General features: G+C 46.3%; 1 protein-coding gene across 1 annotated transcript in view; it reads right to left on the reverse strand.

Annotated features, from left to right (window-relative positions):
• Positions 1–17,112, reverse strand: part of WDR75 (WD repeat domain 75) — a 1,027,793-nt gene that overhangs the window by 205,292 nt on the left and 805,389 nt on the right. The gene's annotated exons all lie outside the window — the stretch shown is intronic.

Consider the following 17,112-nt stretch of genomic DNA (forward strand, 5'->3'; position numbering starts at 1 on the left):
CGTGACTGATCCTGATCAGAAATTCCATGGGCAGGTCTAGCCAAGACCACTGAACAGCCAGAGTCCATTGAAGAACCTGCATGTGAAGGCGCGCACAAGGGAGAATCGATATGGCAGCAGCCATGGAGCCCAGAGCCTGGAGAACCTCACTCGCCTTTGAAGACTTGGAGTTTGCTATCTGGGCAATGTGGCACCTGAGGTGTAGGATCCTGTCTGGAGTTAAGAATAGCTTCATCTGCAAAGTGTCTAGCCGTGCCCCAATGAAGTCTAGAACCTGTACTGGTTGCAATTGGGATTTCTGAACAGTGAGTGTAATTCCCAGTCGATCTGCCAACCGAATGAAGTAATCTCAGGCCAGACACAGGTGATGCTTGTTGGGAGCAGCGAAGAGCCAGTCGTCCAGGTATGGAAACACCTGAATACCCTGAAGCCTCAAGTGAGCTGCTACAACTGCCATTATCTTGGTGAACACCCTGGGGCCTGTGGTGAGACCAAAGGGTACGGCTCTGAACTGAAAATGACTGGCTCCAAGCCGGAAGAGCAGAAACCTCCTGAAGCTTCTGTGTATTTTGATGTGGTAGTAAGCATCCTGGAAGTCTAACGAGCACATCCAGTCGCACTCTCGGAGATAAGGTAGAATGGAATGTAGGGTGACCATCCGGAATTTCTGTTTGGCTACAGACAGGTTTAATGTTGACAGGTCTAGAATAGGCCTGTGGTTCCCCTGTCTTTTTTGGCACCAAAAAGAACCTTGAGTAGATGCCTGATCTGGACTGATTGGGGGGACCTGTTCGATGGCTCGTTTGAAAAGCAGCTTTGAAACCTCTAGAGCTGCGGCCTCCCTGTGAGCGGGTGGAACATCCGGGAGGTATTTTGGAATATTTGGAGGGGCAACAAATGGGACAGAGTGACCTCTGGATATTATCTGTAAAACCCAGCGATCTGTCGTAATGGACTCCCTTGCCATTGGGTGTAAGGACAATCTTCCCCCGATTGCCTCCAGAGTTGGACAGTCGGGCAAACCCCTCAGGGCTGCTGACCGGGTCTATCAGAAAAAGGTTCCCTAGACCCAAAATTCCTGGGACCCCCACTACCTCTGGGTCGGTGTCGATCCTGTCCCCCTCTGCCTCTGGGGGAATAGTTGTCCCGAGAATCCCGGGAAAACTGAGATTTTTGGAACCACATCTTCTTCTGCCCTCTTTGATTCCTAGAAAAGGACCACTGAGGGTTAGAGAAGCGGATCCCGACAGCAAAGTCTTCCCGTCCTTTTCGCTCTGGACAAGTATGTCACGTACTGTCTTCCCAAAAAGGGAAGAACCGTCGTAGGGAGCATTGATAAAGGACGCCTTGAAAGGGTCTTCGAACTGACACAACCTGAGCCAGGCATGACGCCTCATGGCTATGCCTGTCCCAGCCGTCCTAGCTGCTCCTTCCGTGGCATGGGAAAGGAGTCGCATCGACGTGTTTGAGACCGACTTCAGAGTATACATTTTCACTGAGAACAACTGTCTGTCCTGTGGCGATAAAGACTCTGGGGGCGACTCAGCGAATTCCGAAGCAAGGTCTCACTGAAGCCGAATCACACGTGCGAAATAATTCAGCGCACGGATAGAAAAGGTCGCTGAGGAATAGACGCACTTCCCAAACCTATCCACCGACCTGGACTCCTTGTCTGGAGGGTGGACTGAGGAACTCTCCTGTGCTAGTTCCTTCTTTGTGGCCGCTGCCACCAACATAGAATCAAATGGGGCTCATTTCGACCAGTGTTGTCTGTCGGAAGGGGGAGATAAAATCTTGTCAGGGCGTTTGGGGATGGGCTCTACGGTGTCAGGCTCCTTCCATGCCCTCGTGGTGATGAGGTCCACCAAGAGGTCCGCTGGCGGGACACCCAGGAAGTAGATGGGCCCGTGCCAAAGGCCTCCAGGAACACTGACATCCCCAGAAGATTTTGGGGCTGACCAACCTCCCCTCTGGCGGAGGATCTCCATAATTTCTCCGAAGGAGACGTCTTCGGGAGGTGACCTGAGGGAACCTTCTCCTTCATCTAAGTCAGTGTCCATAGTGAGGGACTCGAGGGAGTCCAAGTGCCTCCTTTTGCACTTGCGCTTACGGTGACCCTCTTCAGTGGGACTCTCAGAAGGGGATCCGTGAGCCGCAGGGGTTTCCTCAGGGAAATTAACCTGGGGATCCTCTGGCATGAGCTGTCCCTGAGACAGGATGAAGGGAGTCGTCGCCAAATCCAGGGGTCCTGGGAGGTATCCGAGGGGATGGGCTGGGGTCCCAATCCCTGGGAGAGAACACTCTCCACCACTTCGAAGGCCAAGGGAGAGCGGACCTCCTTAGCACCCAGTAAGGAAGACGCCCTCCCCAGATCCGAAGCAGGGACCGGAGCCGAAGCCAGGGTAGCCCGATGTCCGAGGGAACAGATCGGATCCGAAAAGGCCGGAGCCGAAAAAACCATTCCCTCGGGTCCGACTCCCTGTCCGCGGCTTCGAGAGTCGCTCGGATCTGAACAAGTCGGATCCAAGGAACTCAAAGTAACAGCCAGAGTCAAGGTTGGAGGAACCGTCGGCGTCGAGCTACCAGCTCCGAAAAACCTCAGATCCAAGAGCCCCGAAGCCAAAGCATGGATCGGGGAAGGAGAGATGGGGCGGAAAAAAGGCATGGAGCTGAGGGAGAGGGTCCTGGCAAGACTCCCATCTGAATTTGGGTCTGAACGAATCTCCGCATCATCCTGTCCATGTCCGATAAGCTTCGAGTCGACCTCGAAGAGGCCACCGACTCAGATCTGGCTGGTCTGCGCAATGGGAAGGACGGCCTCTGGTCCTAATGTTCCAACGGCTCCGGTGAGAAACGAGGAGACTGGAGCCGTGGAGAAACAGGCCTCATAGTCTTAGAGGGGGGACTAAGAAAGAGCTCCCTGTCTGGGGATCTATTGTGATGTCTGTCCTTTCTCTTCTCCTGATCCTCTCTGCATCTTTCTTTATCTTTTTCTTTTTCCTTGTCAGCCACGCTGACTGTAGATTTGTCTTTAGTAGACCCATCACCAGAAGAAGAAGAGGGAGGTTGAGTCCCTGTCTGGGTGGGAGGTAGAACACTAGAGGCCGAGGCAGAATCCAGCATGGCAGCAGGGAAAGGGCCTTTTGCTACTAACTTTGCCTTCCGATCCCTAAGGGCCCTAAGGTTGAAACCAGAGCAGATAGCACACTGAGTGGACAAATGTGCCACTCCCAAGCAAATCACACACAGAGTGTGACCATCAGCCAGGGAGAGTTTATGGCCACACTCTGAACATTTTTTAAAAACAGGCTTCGGCTGATCAGCCATAGTCCTGCACCCAAAAGTAACAACACTACCTACCAGAAAAACCACACAGAAACACAGGTAGGGGAAGGGCAGGCCTAACTACTATTTTCTAAGTTTGCAAAACTTTTTTTTTTTTTTTTTACACTGACGAACAAGCGATACACTAAACAAGGGGAGGAAGGGAAAATATTCACTCACACACACACTAGATAGAAGTAATAATACCACTTACTATCTCCTCAGAGCAAAGGAGACCACGATGTACACTACTGGCACGGCAAACGAGATCTGAGGGGAGATAGGGGATTATGGGTAAGGGGAGGAGCTTGGAGCAGATGCTAGAAAAAAAAGTTGCCGGCTCGGATCCAATACGGATCCGTATACCCACAGGTTGCAGATAAAATGAAGTTAACTACTTCAGATCAGATTGTAATAATGGTAACTGCAGTACCGAGGAGATCGGCTACATGATTGGATACTAGCTCAGTCTGTGACTTCCGCTTGGTTCCGATAAGGTTTGAGGAACTGACGGAGACAATTTCTCGGGCCCAATAGCCATTGGGTCTGTAGAAGTGTCCTTGACAACTTTCCTTGGTGGCTCAGACACTGGAGCTGAGGAAGAAGCCCTTTTTGATGATTTGTCAGATCTGGGAGATTTGTGAAGTCTTAGAGGAAGTCTGAGTACCTTCTATTGCCTCATTAAAAGGACCCTTGAGCAAAAACCTAGCAATAAGTTTAATGTCTGCACTCCTGCAACACCCGCAAACTAAAGCTGTGGCAGATGGAGCAGGAGTCCTGAAGTGAACAGCACCAAGACAATACACACAACTAGTGTGCCCGTCAGTAAGTGACATCTTCTGGGTACACAAATCATGTTTTTTAAATCCAGACTTAGTTTCCTTGCCCTCCTTAGACATTTTGACAACAGCAAAAAATGTCAAGAAAAGGAAAAAATGCTATTAGAAACACTACGAGGGCTAAACACGCACACAAAAAAACAGTTTACAAAAAGCACAGTTTTCTTTTTTTTTTAAACTAGCAAATAGTGTAGAGGAGAACCGTCTAACTTAAGTGATGAACTCCTCTAGCAGAGGAGACATCTCTAACTTAGACGACGCCCCTCTAAGGGAAGGGGGATGAACAAAGGGGCCCTCTAATTTAAACGGACTTGAAAAAGGGAAATTAATGAACTCTCTAACTTAAACGGGTTCAGGGAATAAAAGAAACAACTCTGGAAATGGGACAGGGATTTCTAGCCCTTGCGAAAGCTATGGCCAACAACAGCAGATCGCAACAAGCGATAAAAAATAACAACCAACACCAAGTAAATAACTATTTTTCAATAAGAAAAACACTATACAGAGTGAAAAAACAAAGGAAAACTTTTCACTTAGCCTGAGCCCAGAGGAAAAGCACCTGATCTAGTTTAGCAGCAAATGAGATCTGGATTACTTTCCCGGGGCATCATGGGATAGGGTTTAGCCATGAGCCAGTGGAAGCTCTCGAGCTTTAGTAATAAGGCCGAGTCGGAACTGAACCCCAACCAGCCAGAATGAAGGTGAAATCGGACAACATAACATTAACCGTTTTGGATGACAAAAAGGAACCAAGTCTCTGAAATGATTTTCTGCCAGAAGGGTCGGGAAAGGGTTAGATTGGGGGGGGGTGGATATGGGCAAGGGATACGAGTCACAGTGGAGGAGCTCTGTCTGGGTCAGGCGTGGGATCTAGGAGAGGCTTGTTTCTTACGGTGTCTCCGTCCTTTAGATTGGGATGTAGTAGAGAGAGAGGGATGCCTCCTTACAAAACTGGTCTTTTGTGGTTAGTTCTTGTGATATTTAGGAATGGGCGAGATGAGCAAATGTTTCAAATTTTGCAACTCTTTGCCCTTTTCTTGAAAAGATTTAAGGAGCTCAGCTGAAGCAGCGCCAAAAGGGCCTTATTATCCAGTGGTGAATCAATTAATTTGGCTTGTACATCCAAGGGTAGAGGCTGGAGTCCCAGTCATAACACCTTCTTAGAACAGAAACAGATGCTGCAGGTTTGAATGATGCTTCTGCAGCATCACAGCTCCACTTGATAGAATGCCTTGTCACCTGAGAGGCAGTAAAGAGCAGGGCAGTTAGCTGAGACTTGGCAGGAGAATCTGGCACATCAGACATTACTGCAAAGGCCTTAGACAAGATATCTAGGACACATCTAGCCATGTGGTTTTGATAATTAATAGCTCTAATGGCCAGGGCGGAAGAAAAAGATTTTCTTCCCCTGTCTGTCCATGAACTTGCTATCTTTATCTGTAGGGAACAAAGAAGTAGAGGGTAACTGCCTGGAAGAGTTGTCTGCTGACACAGCAATAACTGCTGGGTCTGCAGGAGGATTCTTGAACAAGAAATGTGCCTGTTGGTGGACCTTGTAAATCTATCAGGTTGTTTAGAAGCTGGAGGCTGAGAATCTGTGGCCTGAGACGCTGCCTGAAAAGCATCCAGGAAAGCTGGAAGCAAAGGAGGAACTGCAGACGGAGAAGGAGTTCAAAATACCTCTATTTTGTCTTAGACACATCAGAGACCTCCCATTTAAAATGCTCTCTCATTAATGTAATGGTGTCCCCAAAATAAAATTCTTCCCCAGGAGTATCAGGGCTAATGATGTCTTCTTCTTCAGGGGTAGCAAAGTCATTGGGGGACTCAAGTTGGGAACCGTAAGTCAGGGATTCATCTGAGGAAGAGAGTTATTCCTCTGACACCTCCAAGGGCTGCATATGGGGTAGAACTGGTTGGGGCACCTGAGATTTAAGGGCTTGGAAGGCACTGAACAAGTTCTGAGAGAATGCTTCCCATCCGGGTGCAGATTCTGTAGTTCTGTGCTTTTCCGTTTCTTTTTTAAAGAAACAGGAGAAATAGTCAGTCTGGGAGCCGACGCTGGGATGGATGGTAATGCGGTAGGCCTCTCTGACACCACGAGCCGTGGTTCCCCTGAACAACCTCAGCAGATGTACTCTGGGTTTCTGCTGAACCGGCTTCCATCACAGTTCCTGGTTCCAGCGGTAAAACCAACTTCCGATGGGACCCTGGGCTATCATCCACCTCGAGTCTCTCATGGGACTTCTGAGGTGCAGCATGGGCATCGGGCCTAACTTTTTTTGGCCTTCTTCCGAGGCGGCTCCTCTGAGATACTACCACACCATCCATACCCAACAACAAACGTCGGAGCCTTTGATTTTCTAAATATAATTTTAAAGCAGCCAGGTGACTACACAAGGTTTTGGGTACAAACGGCTGGCAGATGTCACCACTTGTAGTCATGTCCTTCCCCTAAGCAAAACAAACACTGGTCGTGCATGTCCTTATGTGGAATTTGTCTTCCACAAGCACACTTTCCCTTCCTAGCTGACATGTACATCTGGAATGCAAGAAAAAGGTACAGTCAAAAATCCCAAAAGGGTACTATCTGAAAAGTGGACAGCCGAAGGCAAACGAACAACTGGATTCAATGAATTAGCGATCGGAGGTCTGTAGATCACTGCAGCAGAGTTCTATCCAAAGACTTTGGTATGCCGGCCAGATGTCTGGTGCTGCAGGCAGCAACCTCCCTACTGTTATGAATACTGCAACATGAGAATTGAAGGACATCAAGGAATATTCTTCAGTATCTGCTGGCAATGGAAAATAATGTGTATAGTCATGTGTTTTACACTAGCAAAAGATCGTATCTCTGTAGTAGATGGAACTAATTCAAACATTCTTGCTGGCCTTTTTTTTTTTTTTTCTGAAACTTATACATTTGGTCTATGTGAACATACATCCCCACTGTACACATTAATAGATGCAATTAAGGCCACCAAGTCTGTTTCAGAAGACATACTGCACATACAGATGAACAGCTTTAGTCAGCAAAAAAAAGCTGAGAAAGCCGATATCATCCAGTGGTCAGCAGAAAACAGTCATAGTACTTAACCAAGGAAGGACCTACATCTCCTAGATGGTGCACCGGTGCAGCAGTTTGCACCGTCTCCTCACAACAAGAGATTCTCTGGTTTGATTCTTGTCTGGGGTGCCTTCTGTGCGGAGTCTGTATGTCCTCCCTGTGTTCATGTGGATTTCCTCTGGGTGCTCCCATTTCCTCCCATGTTATCAAGACGTATCTGGAGCGTTTCTTCCCAGGCCTCCACTGAAAATGGGCTCATTCCAAGTCAGACTTTCCCAATAAATAAATGTTAAATAAATAAATAAATAAAAAATAAAATCTCCCTCCTCTGCTGAACTTAAAAAAAGCGGCAGTAATATTACAAAACAGATAAAAGGGAATTATTTTGGAAGATATTTTTAACTGTGCAGTTTTTGAGTTCTTGTCTTTCTCAGGGTCTCTTAAAAGATGATAGCTCTGGAATGTGAGAGAATAATTATAGGAAGGATCTGAAGAAATGGTTGACTGCAGACAGTCACCTATCCAAATAAATCTGAAATCTGAAGCCAGGAATTAAGGTCAGATTAAGTAGAGCTCATCTCAAAAGTGACTATGCCTTGTATATTTAATTCCTTGCTTGTGTGTGTATGCAAGCACACATCATATTTAAGTCAGTTCAACACAGCCATAAGAATCAGAAAGGACAGATGGCCATGAAGAGTGGCCTGCCAAATCCTGCTCTGGCTTGTATATACAAAACATAATGCTTGATAAGTGTGCGAATTCTAAGCCAAGATGAAATGAGTAAAGGTCTCTAGTGAACAATCTTCTGAAGGAAGCAAAGGAAAAAAACTCTTCAAGAGGGGAATGTAGCTTCACAGTAACTTACTCACCTACATAACATGAAAGAATGAAACCATTAAAGCCAACAAGGCCATTTTCAGTTCAGGCTTGTCTATCCATCTTGTTTTAAAAGTGTGAACAAACTTCTGGACTGTTGGGAATTAAGTGTCCTGGGGTAGTCTTCAAAATCTTTTGCTATATGAGCAGCTAGAGTAATCTTACAGCAGTCCACAGAAATGTACATGTATATGTACTGCATGTTTAACAAATTCTTTTTCCCATAATATCCTTATGGGTCTGTACATAGAAAGTATACTTTTTGATGCTCAGGGAAAGAAGCACTCAGCTTTCCACTAACTGCATCCAAATGGAGATGGTGCAAGTCAGCAGCGCATAGGCTGCACTTAAAACATTTATATTGTCCCATTCCCTGGATGGTTTGGAAAGATATGAAGGGGTGCTGAAAAGTTCTAAGTTTGACCAGCTTTCTAAATGATGAACGTTACTTGGCCTCAGTAGCTGAAGAGAGTGTTATTTCATCTTGTAAAGTGCCAATTCACAGAATTATAATGCTATATTTTGACATTGTTTCAGACCATTGATTAAACCATGTCAATGAAAAGTGTGGAATTTTCAAGTGTGGCACTCCGAGCTGTCATGAAGTTCCTATCCTTGCAGAAGAAAACTCCAAAGGAAATCCATGAATGTACGATGCAAACATTGAGTGACAAGTGCCCTTCTTACTCAACTGTAAAGTGGTGTGGAAACTTTCAGTGCGGAGATTTTGAAACCGAAGATGCAGCAAGGTCTGGGAGGCCTCAAACGGTGTCAACTCCTGAAATTGTCCACCATGTCCAAGATCCAATTTTCGCAGATCAGCAAATATCGGCTAAAACAATTGCTGAGACACTACAGAAATCCAGGGAACATGTTGGGTTTACATCCATGAGCAGTTGGGTATGCAGAAGCAGTCAGCCAAGTGGGTGCTCAAATGCTGATGAGAAAAGACATCAAGTGGACACGTCCAAGTTGATTTTGCAGCATTTTAGTTGAGCTGGTGCCAACTTTTTGGAAAAACTTGTTACTGTTGATGAAACATGGTTACACCACTATGATCCTGAGACAAAACAAACAGTCCATGCAATGGCGGAACTCAGGTTCACCAAGGCCAAAGAAGTTCAAGACCCCAAAGTCAGCAGGAAAGGTCATGGCCACTGTTTTGTGATCAGGAAGGTGTTATAATGACTGTATTTTCCAAGGGGCCAAACAGTTAAAGCAGCATACTACTGTAACTTCCTCTGCCGATTAAAGGAGGCATTGAAAGAAAAAAGGAGGGTAGCTGCGGGAAAGGAGTTCTATTTTTGAAAGTCAGTGCACCTGTTCACAAGGCTGGCAAAAACGATGCATGTTTTGACAAAAAGAATAGTTGTGTAAAATCTTACCATAACCATAGATGTTATTCTCTTACATGTTGCAGCATTCTTGGTGTAGAATTTTCCACCTCAGGTGACCTGTACATCGGCTCCTATACAAAAGCTTCAGCTTGGCTGTTGTAGTTGCATGGGACATCACACGTAGGGCCATAAACCAGGGAACTTAAATGTGATGTCTGCACGCACAGACCTCAGAACTTGAAGGCCCAGCAGGAAGGAGTAGCCAGTGATGTCAGTCATAGGGTCAAGGAGCCATTATGTGAATACATAGGTCACAGGATAGGGTGTAGACCCCAAGAGATCTGAGGATATATGAGTGACAGAAAGAGAGAGAAAGATAAGGGGGTATTGGTGGGTGGGAAGGAATGCTGCAACATGGAAGAGAAGAACATAGTACAGTTGTGTACACTTACCATAAATGTAGAAGTTAGAGTGTATTCACTATTGCAGTCATCACACTTGGTTTATCTGCCTGCAGGTAGCCCTCAGTCGGCCCAAATGCCAGAGACTTAGTATTTCTACGTCAGTTGCTGTCGCTTCAGGACTGACGTCAGGTCGTCAGGGGTATAAAAACAGGCAGTCGACGCCATTATATCAGTTTTTCTTGCCCCAAAAGACAGGAGCCCCACAAATAGGGAGCTAAGTTATGGTGGGGAAAAACGCCACCAGTAAAAAGTAAATACCAATAACCTTGTAAGGGGTGAGTAATAGACATAGAGAGGAGAGAGAGAAGACAAGGGGGCTGGAGGATGGGAAAAGTACAGTTTTGTACCTACCATAAATGTAGATGTTCGAGTGTTCACCCTGCTGCAGTCATCACACTTGGGGTTATCCTGTCGTCGGGCGGTCCCGCAGTCGGCCGGATTTCCAAAGTCTTGGTCCGGCGTCGGTTGCTGTTGCTTCTTCCCTGACGTCAGTGCGCCAGGGGTATATATAATGCATCCAACGCTATTTTCTTCAGTTTTTCTTGCTCCAGATGTCAGGTGCCCCCAAAAAGGTGGTCAATAATTAGTACCAAATTAAGTAATTTTTGCACAAACACCAAATCCCTCCAGCTATAAGCAAATACATCAGGAAGGTATTGTAGAGATTTAGCCAGTTAGATCAGAGGGGATGGAGGGAGGGTAACCTGGACTGCAGCAGGGTGAACACTCGAACATCTACATTTATGGTAGGTACAAAACTGTACTATGTTCATCGTGTTACCCTGCTGCAGTCATCACACTTGGGTAGAATCCCAAAGCTATGGATGGGTGGAGGAGTTATAGAGGGTTAGAGGAGGCTAGAAGGCCCTGCAGAACTGCAGTGGCGAAGCCAGCCCTAGTCTTAGAGTAAAGTGGTAAGTGATGGTGTTTGGTAAAGGTGTGTACTGAACTCCAAGTTGCAGCTTCTAAAATCTCCTTGGTTGGAACCCCCTGAGGAAGGCTGTAGATGTAGCTGTTGCCCTGGTAGAATGGGGCCTAATGGTAGCAGGAACTGGTTTTCCATGATGGGTATAGCAAAAACGAATGCAATGTCCTATCCATTTGGAAATGGTTTGTTTTGATATAGCCTTCCCTTGTGTAGCTGTAGCATAGGATACAAAGAGCTGGTCAGATTTTCTGAAAACCTTAGTTTTATCCAAGTAGTAACGAAGTTGCCTGTGAATGTCCAAGGAATGCAGGAGTCTTTCTCCTTTGTTCTGTGGGTTTGGGAAGAAGGTGGGTAAGTGAATGGTTTGATTTAAAGACACACTGGAAACCACCTTAGGCATGAAGGAAGGATTAGTGCGAGAAACTCTGTCTTGATGGAAAATGAGGAAAGGTTCCACTGCCATCAGTGCCTGCAACTCTGAGACTTTTTTAGCTGAAGTTATTGCTAGCAGTAGGGCAGTCTTCCATGATAGGAACTGCAGATCAGCAGAGAAAGCTGGTTCAAAGGGAGGCAGCGTAAGTTTTTCCAGAACAAAATTTAGGTCCCATGTTGGTGTAGGTGCTCTCCTGGGGGGGCTTAATGTTTTTTGCCCCTCTGAGGAACTGCCTTAGAAGTGGATGCGAAAATAAGGGTGGTTCCATGTTGTAGTGGGCTGAAATAGCTGATGCATGGATTTTAATGGAGGAAAAAGAAAGTCCTTTGTGCAACATCTCAGTTAAATACTGTAGAATCTGAGGCATGTGAGGCTGAAGTGTGTTTTGGCCTTTAGCTTGGTTCCAGGCACAAAACCTTTTCCATTTGTCCGAATAAGCCTTCCTTGTGCTGGGCCTCCTAGCTTCCAGAATAACATCCATAACTGCTTGGGAAAGAGGAACTGGCTGAATGCTTATGTGATATGCCATGTAGCCAGATTTAAGGTTTTTAGCTGGCTGTGAAGAATCTGATTGTTTTGCTGTGTGAGCAAATGGGCAATTTGTGGTAAAATCCAAGGTGGGCCCTGGGCCATATTCTTCAATATTGGGCACCAGTGCTAGCGTGGCCAGTCTGGGGCTATGAGTATCAGTTGTGGTCTCTCCTGTCTGACTTTCAGAAGCACCTTTGTGAGGACAGGCAATGGAGAGAAGGCATATACTGTCAGGTTTTTCCAACTGAATGAGAGTGCGTCCACTTTCCAAGCTTGATGGTGGAAGTGTCCTTGTACAAAATTTTGTTAGTTGATAGTTTTGAGGACTGGCAAACAGGTCTATGTCTGGAAGGCCCATTTTTGAGTTATCATTGCAAATACTTGTGGATCCAGTTTCCAGTCGTGGGGATCCATGAGGTTTCTGCTGAGGTCGTCTGCCAATGTGTTCTTTTTTCCTGGCAGGAATTGAGCTTGTAACTGAATTTGGTAAGCCAGAGCTGTGTTCCACAAGGTCATTGCTTGTCTGCATAGAGGGTAGGTGTGTGTAACCCCTTGTTTGTTTATGTACCACATTACTGTGGTGTTGTCCGTCCTTACTGTAAGTTGTTCTGGATGTAATAGATTCTCAAAGGCTGTCAGAGCATTCTTACAGCTAGCATCTCTTTTTGATTGATGTGCAGATTCCTTTGATCTGCAGTCCATATGCCTTGAACGCACTGTCCTGCCATATGTGCCCCCCAGGCGTAGTCCGATGCATCTGTTGTCATAGTTTGCCTGGCTGGGGGCAAGGTAAAAGGCTGACCCTTGTTGAGGTGACAAGCCAGTGACCACCATAGAAACTCCTGTTGTAGGCAGGGAATGAGAGATATCATTGTGTCCAAGCTGTGGCTGTGTTGAGACCATACGCTTTTTAGGTACCACTGTAATTTCCTCATATGCAGCTTTGCAAATGGTATTAGTAGTATGCAAGATGCCATGAAGCCCAAGGCCTGCAGAATTTTTCTTGCAGGTAGCTGGGTTTTTGTTGCCATTGTTTTGAAATATTGAGTCAGTTGTAATTGTTTGTCTGGAATCAGATAAGCCTTCTGGGCCGTTGTATTCAGACTGGCACCCAGGAATGTCATATTTTGTGAGGGTACTAGTTTTGATTTCTTTTCGTTTACTGTGTACCCCAGGCAACTTAGAAGATATTTTACAAAAGCCAGATGTTATAAGAGGGTGTCCTTCCTTTCTGCTTGGATGAGGCAGTCGTCCAGGTATGGGTATATTTGAATTCCTCTTTGTCTGCAGTATGCAATTACTGGTGCCAGGCATTTTGTGAAGACCCTGAGCGCAGTAGATAAGCCAAAGGGCAGTGCAGAGAATTGGTAATGGGTTGAACCTGCAATGAAACTGAGGTATCTTCTGTAATTTTGTCTGATAGGGACATGCAGGTATGCCTCCTTGAGGTCCAACGTTACTAGCCATGCTTTCTTGCCCAACATGGTAAGAAGCTGCTGTAGTGTTAGCATCTTGAATTTGGGTACTTGTAAGAAGGTGTTTACAATTGAAAGGTCCAGAATTGGTCTCCCAGCATTGTCCTTTCAGGGAACTAGAAAGAGTCTTGAGTAAAATCCTTGGCCTTGCTCTCGGGTAGGTACCAGTTGAATGGCTCTCATGTCCATGAGAGCTGTAATTAGTTTTTGTGCCTCTGCCCATTGATTTTGTGGCAGGTTTGGGATTCCTCTTTTCATTGGCAAAGTGTGAAAATGGAATCTGTATCCTCGTGAAATTATGTCTAGGACCCATTTGTCCTTTGTGACAATGTGCCAGTTGTCTGGAAAAAGTGTGAGTTTTCCTCCCAAGGGGGGCTGCCAAGAGAGTGTTGCTTGGCCAGATGAGGTGCAAGTCATTGAGTTTGCCTTCTAGTAGCTTGGGACTTGTCTTCTCCTCCCTTCTGTGCTGCAGTGCCCCATTGTTGAGGTTTGTACTGGGCTTGTGGTTGTCCTCTGCCTCTTGGACGTCTGTATTTACCCCTCTGTGGTCTGTCAGTAGCTGGAAAGGACCAATTTTTTGTTGGCCAATTTCTGCTGAAGCGAGGGGGCTGTACCTGTAGGAAATCTTTGACTCTCTGCATAGATGTTGCCTTATCCTCCATTTTCTTTAAGACTACTTCTGCTTTAACTCCAAAAAGAAAATCCTGCTGTAAGAGAGCATCTAGAAGCTTTGCTTTGACATGATTAGGCAGAGTTTACCAAGCATGCCTACGTATAACAAACCCAGTGACAGCTGCTCTGCAGGAAGCCTCCAAAGAATCAAACCCACATTGTAAAGTATGTTTGCCCACCTGTTCAGTTGCATGCAACAGATCCTGCATTTCTTTCAATTCAGACTGTTGAGGGAGTGTGCTCATTTTTTGTTTTAACTGAGACATTAGAAATTGCTGATATTTTAGCATGTGAAACTGGCAGTTTAGTGCCCTCATAGCTAGAGTGGCTGAGGTGTAAACCTTTTTCCCCCACCTGTCTAATGCTCTGGAATCACTTTCAGAGGGTACAGGATTTTTTGCCATAGAAGCCTTAGCCCCTTTTGGACCCTGGAAGATAGTCTCTGGATCAGCAACAGGACTTTTATAAAGAAATTTGTGGGAATCAGGCACTCATAGAATCTGTCAGGTTTGGCCGGAGCAGGAGACAGAAAATCTGGGTTCAAACTGGATTCTAAGTAAACATCATCCACAATGTCTAAAACTGGGGGGATGGCAAGTGGTCTGTGCTGGGAGAGTAAAAGAAACTCTCTGAGTCTATTCTTGAGTCAGAGTAGTCCTGACCTTCCCAGTGAAAATGTTCCCTCATAGTGTGTAAAGTTTCCCCAAAGGAGTAGTCTTCAGGAGGAGAAGCTGAGGGAATAGAATCCTGAGCATCAGAATCTTCATAAGGGGAGAAGGAATAATCTTGGTCCTCAGAGGAGCCTGAGGAAATAGACACTTGTTCAGAGGAGGCATAATCTTCCTCTTGTCTAGGCCTTTTGTCGGGAGGGGGTTGGGAACCCCTGATTAAAGAGATCAAATCTTCAGCCATTTTGAGCATCTGTTTCTTAGGCATGGGGCCTTGAACAGGGGACTGAAGTGCAGTCTTTTTAGGTTTAATAGGAGTCTTAGTCTTAGGATACGTTTTTAAGGTGAGCGTCGTCGGTCTGAAGACGCCTTCAGAAACTGAAGGTGTTTCTGCAGGACCGACATCTTTTTCAGCAGTGTCGTCGGTAGGGCCTAAACAAAAATGGCTGCGTCAGCCTAGTACTTTCCGCCAAAAGTTCCGAAGCGGTCTCGGGTTTCAGATCTGTGGTAATCAGGGGCTGCGTCGGAGCCTCACTGAAGACCGGTGAACCGGGGACCGGACCAGCCGAGGTCTCGGAGTCTGGCTTGGGTCTAGGCTGCCTGTCCTTATCCTTGCGTTTTTTGTGCACGCCAGTAGTCGGTTGCTCCGATGGTATAGTGTAGTTGAATTTTCTACCGAAGTAGTGTCGCGCAAAGCGTCTTTTTATAGTAAGCTTATTAAACCTAGCACAAAAACGACAACTAGTGACGTCATGGTCTGGGTCTAGGCAAGGTATGCAGTAAGAATGAAAATCCTTATGAGGTATTTGCTTCCCACAAGAAATACAATTGTTAACTTTTTCTGACATCAGTCTGAGGCAAGAAAAATTTCCCCAATGGGGTACTTAGCTTTACTGAAGACTTCGGATCTGAAATTCGACTTTGAAAATCTCAGGAGTCGGCCGACCGGCACTTGCGAACTGCTTCTGCTTCGGGCACCGCGCGGCAATATAGACTGAAGAAAATGGCGTCAGATGCATTATATATACCCCTGGCACACTGACGTCAGGGAAGAAGTGACCACAACAGACACCGGACCAAGACTTTGGAAATCCGGCCGACTGCAGGACCGCCTGACAACAGGATAACCCCAAGTGTGATGACTGCAGCAGGGTAACAAGATGAACATCCAGGACTGCAACAGTGAATACATTCGAACATCTACATTTATGGTAAGTGTACACAACTGTACTATATTCTTTGTGTTTCACTGTTGCAGTCATCACACTTGGGTTGATTCCCAAAGCTGAAGAATGGGTGGAGGCAGTCAAGAAGAGTTGGGGCTGGCTAGCATGCCTTGCAGGACTACTGTTGCAAAGCCCACCCTGGATTTGGAAAAGATAGGCAGGTGCAATGCTTGGTGAAGGTGTGAACAGAACTCCAGGTAGCAGCTTCCAGAATGTCCCTGGTAGGGACTCCCCTGAGGAATGCTGTAGAGGTAGAAGTTGCATAGTGGAATGTGTTCTGACCCCCTGAGGAGTTGGTTTCCCATGGTGTTTGTAGCAGAAATGGATACAGTGTGCTATCCACTTGGAAATTGTTTGTTTTGAAATGGCCTTGCCCTCTGCCCCTGGTGCAAAACTGACTAGTAACTGATCAGATTTCCTGAAGAGCTTAGTCCTATCAAGATAGAATCTGAGCTGTCTGCGCACGTCTAAGGAGTGCAGGATCCTTTCCCCTTTATTTTGAGGATTAGGAAAGAAGGTTGGCAAATGGATAGATTGGCTGAGAGCTACAGTTGACACCACTTTAGGCATAAAGGAAGGGTAAGTCCTGAGGGAGACCCTGTGAGCATGAAAAATAATGAAGGGTTCCACAGCCATAACTGCTTGTAGCTCAGACACTCTTCTAGCTGAAGTGATGGTCAGAAGCAAGGCTGTTTTCCAAGAGCGGAATTTTAACTCCGCTGATGCTGCAGGCTCAAAGGGGGGGGGGGTAGCGTGAGCTTTTCCAGTACAAAGTTAAGGTCCCAAGCAGGGATGAGGGCTCTCCTTGGTGGCATTAAGTTGTCTACCCTTCTCAGGAACTGTTTGATGAGAGAGTGAGAAAAGAGAGGTGGCTCAGTGTTGTAATGAGCTGAGATGGCAGAGGCATGGATCTTAATGGAAGAGAAGGATAGGCCTCTGTGGAGAAGATCTGCTAGGTAATCCAGGATTAGAGGTAAGGAGGGCAGTGCTGTGTCCTCTCCTGTAGACTGACTCCAGGAACAATACCTTTTCCACTTATCAGCATAGAATTACCTTGTACTGGGTATTCTGGCTTCAAGAATGACATCCAGCACCTGCTTGCTTAGACAGGTCACTGGGGGAGAATTTAAGGAATAAGCCAGGCTGCAAGATTCATGGTTTGCAGCTGCAGATGCAAGATGTCCTGTCTGCTGAGTGAGGAGGGTTGGAATATGGGGGTAGGTGCCAGGGTGGTACTGGTGACAGGCTGCACAGTAGTGGGTACCAGTG

Source organism: Protopterus annectens, chromosome 5.part0 (genome assembly GCF_019279795.1).
Source record: "Protopterus annectens isolate FY-2018-M chromosome 5.part0, PAN1.0, whole genome shotgun sequence".
Lineage (NCBI taxonomy): Eukaryota > Metazoa > Chordata > Ceratodontiformes > Protopteridae > Protopterus > Protopterus annectens.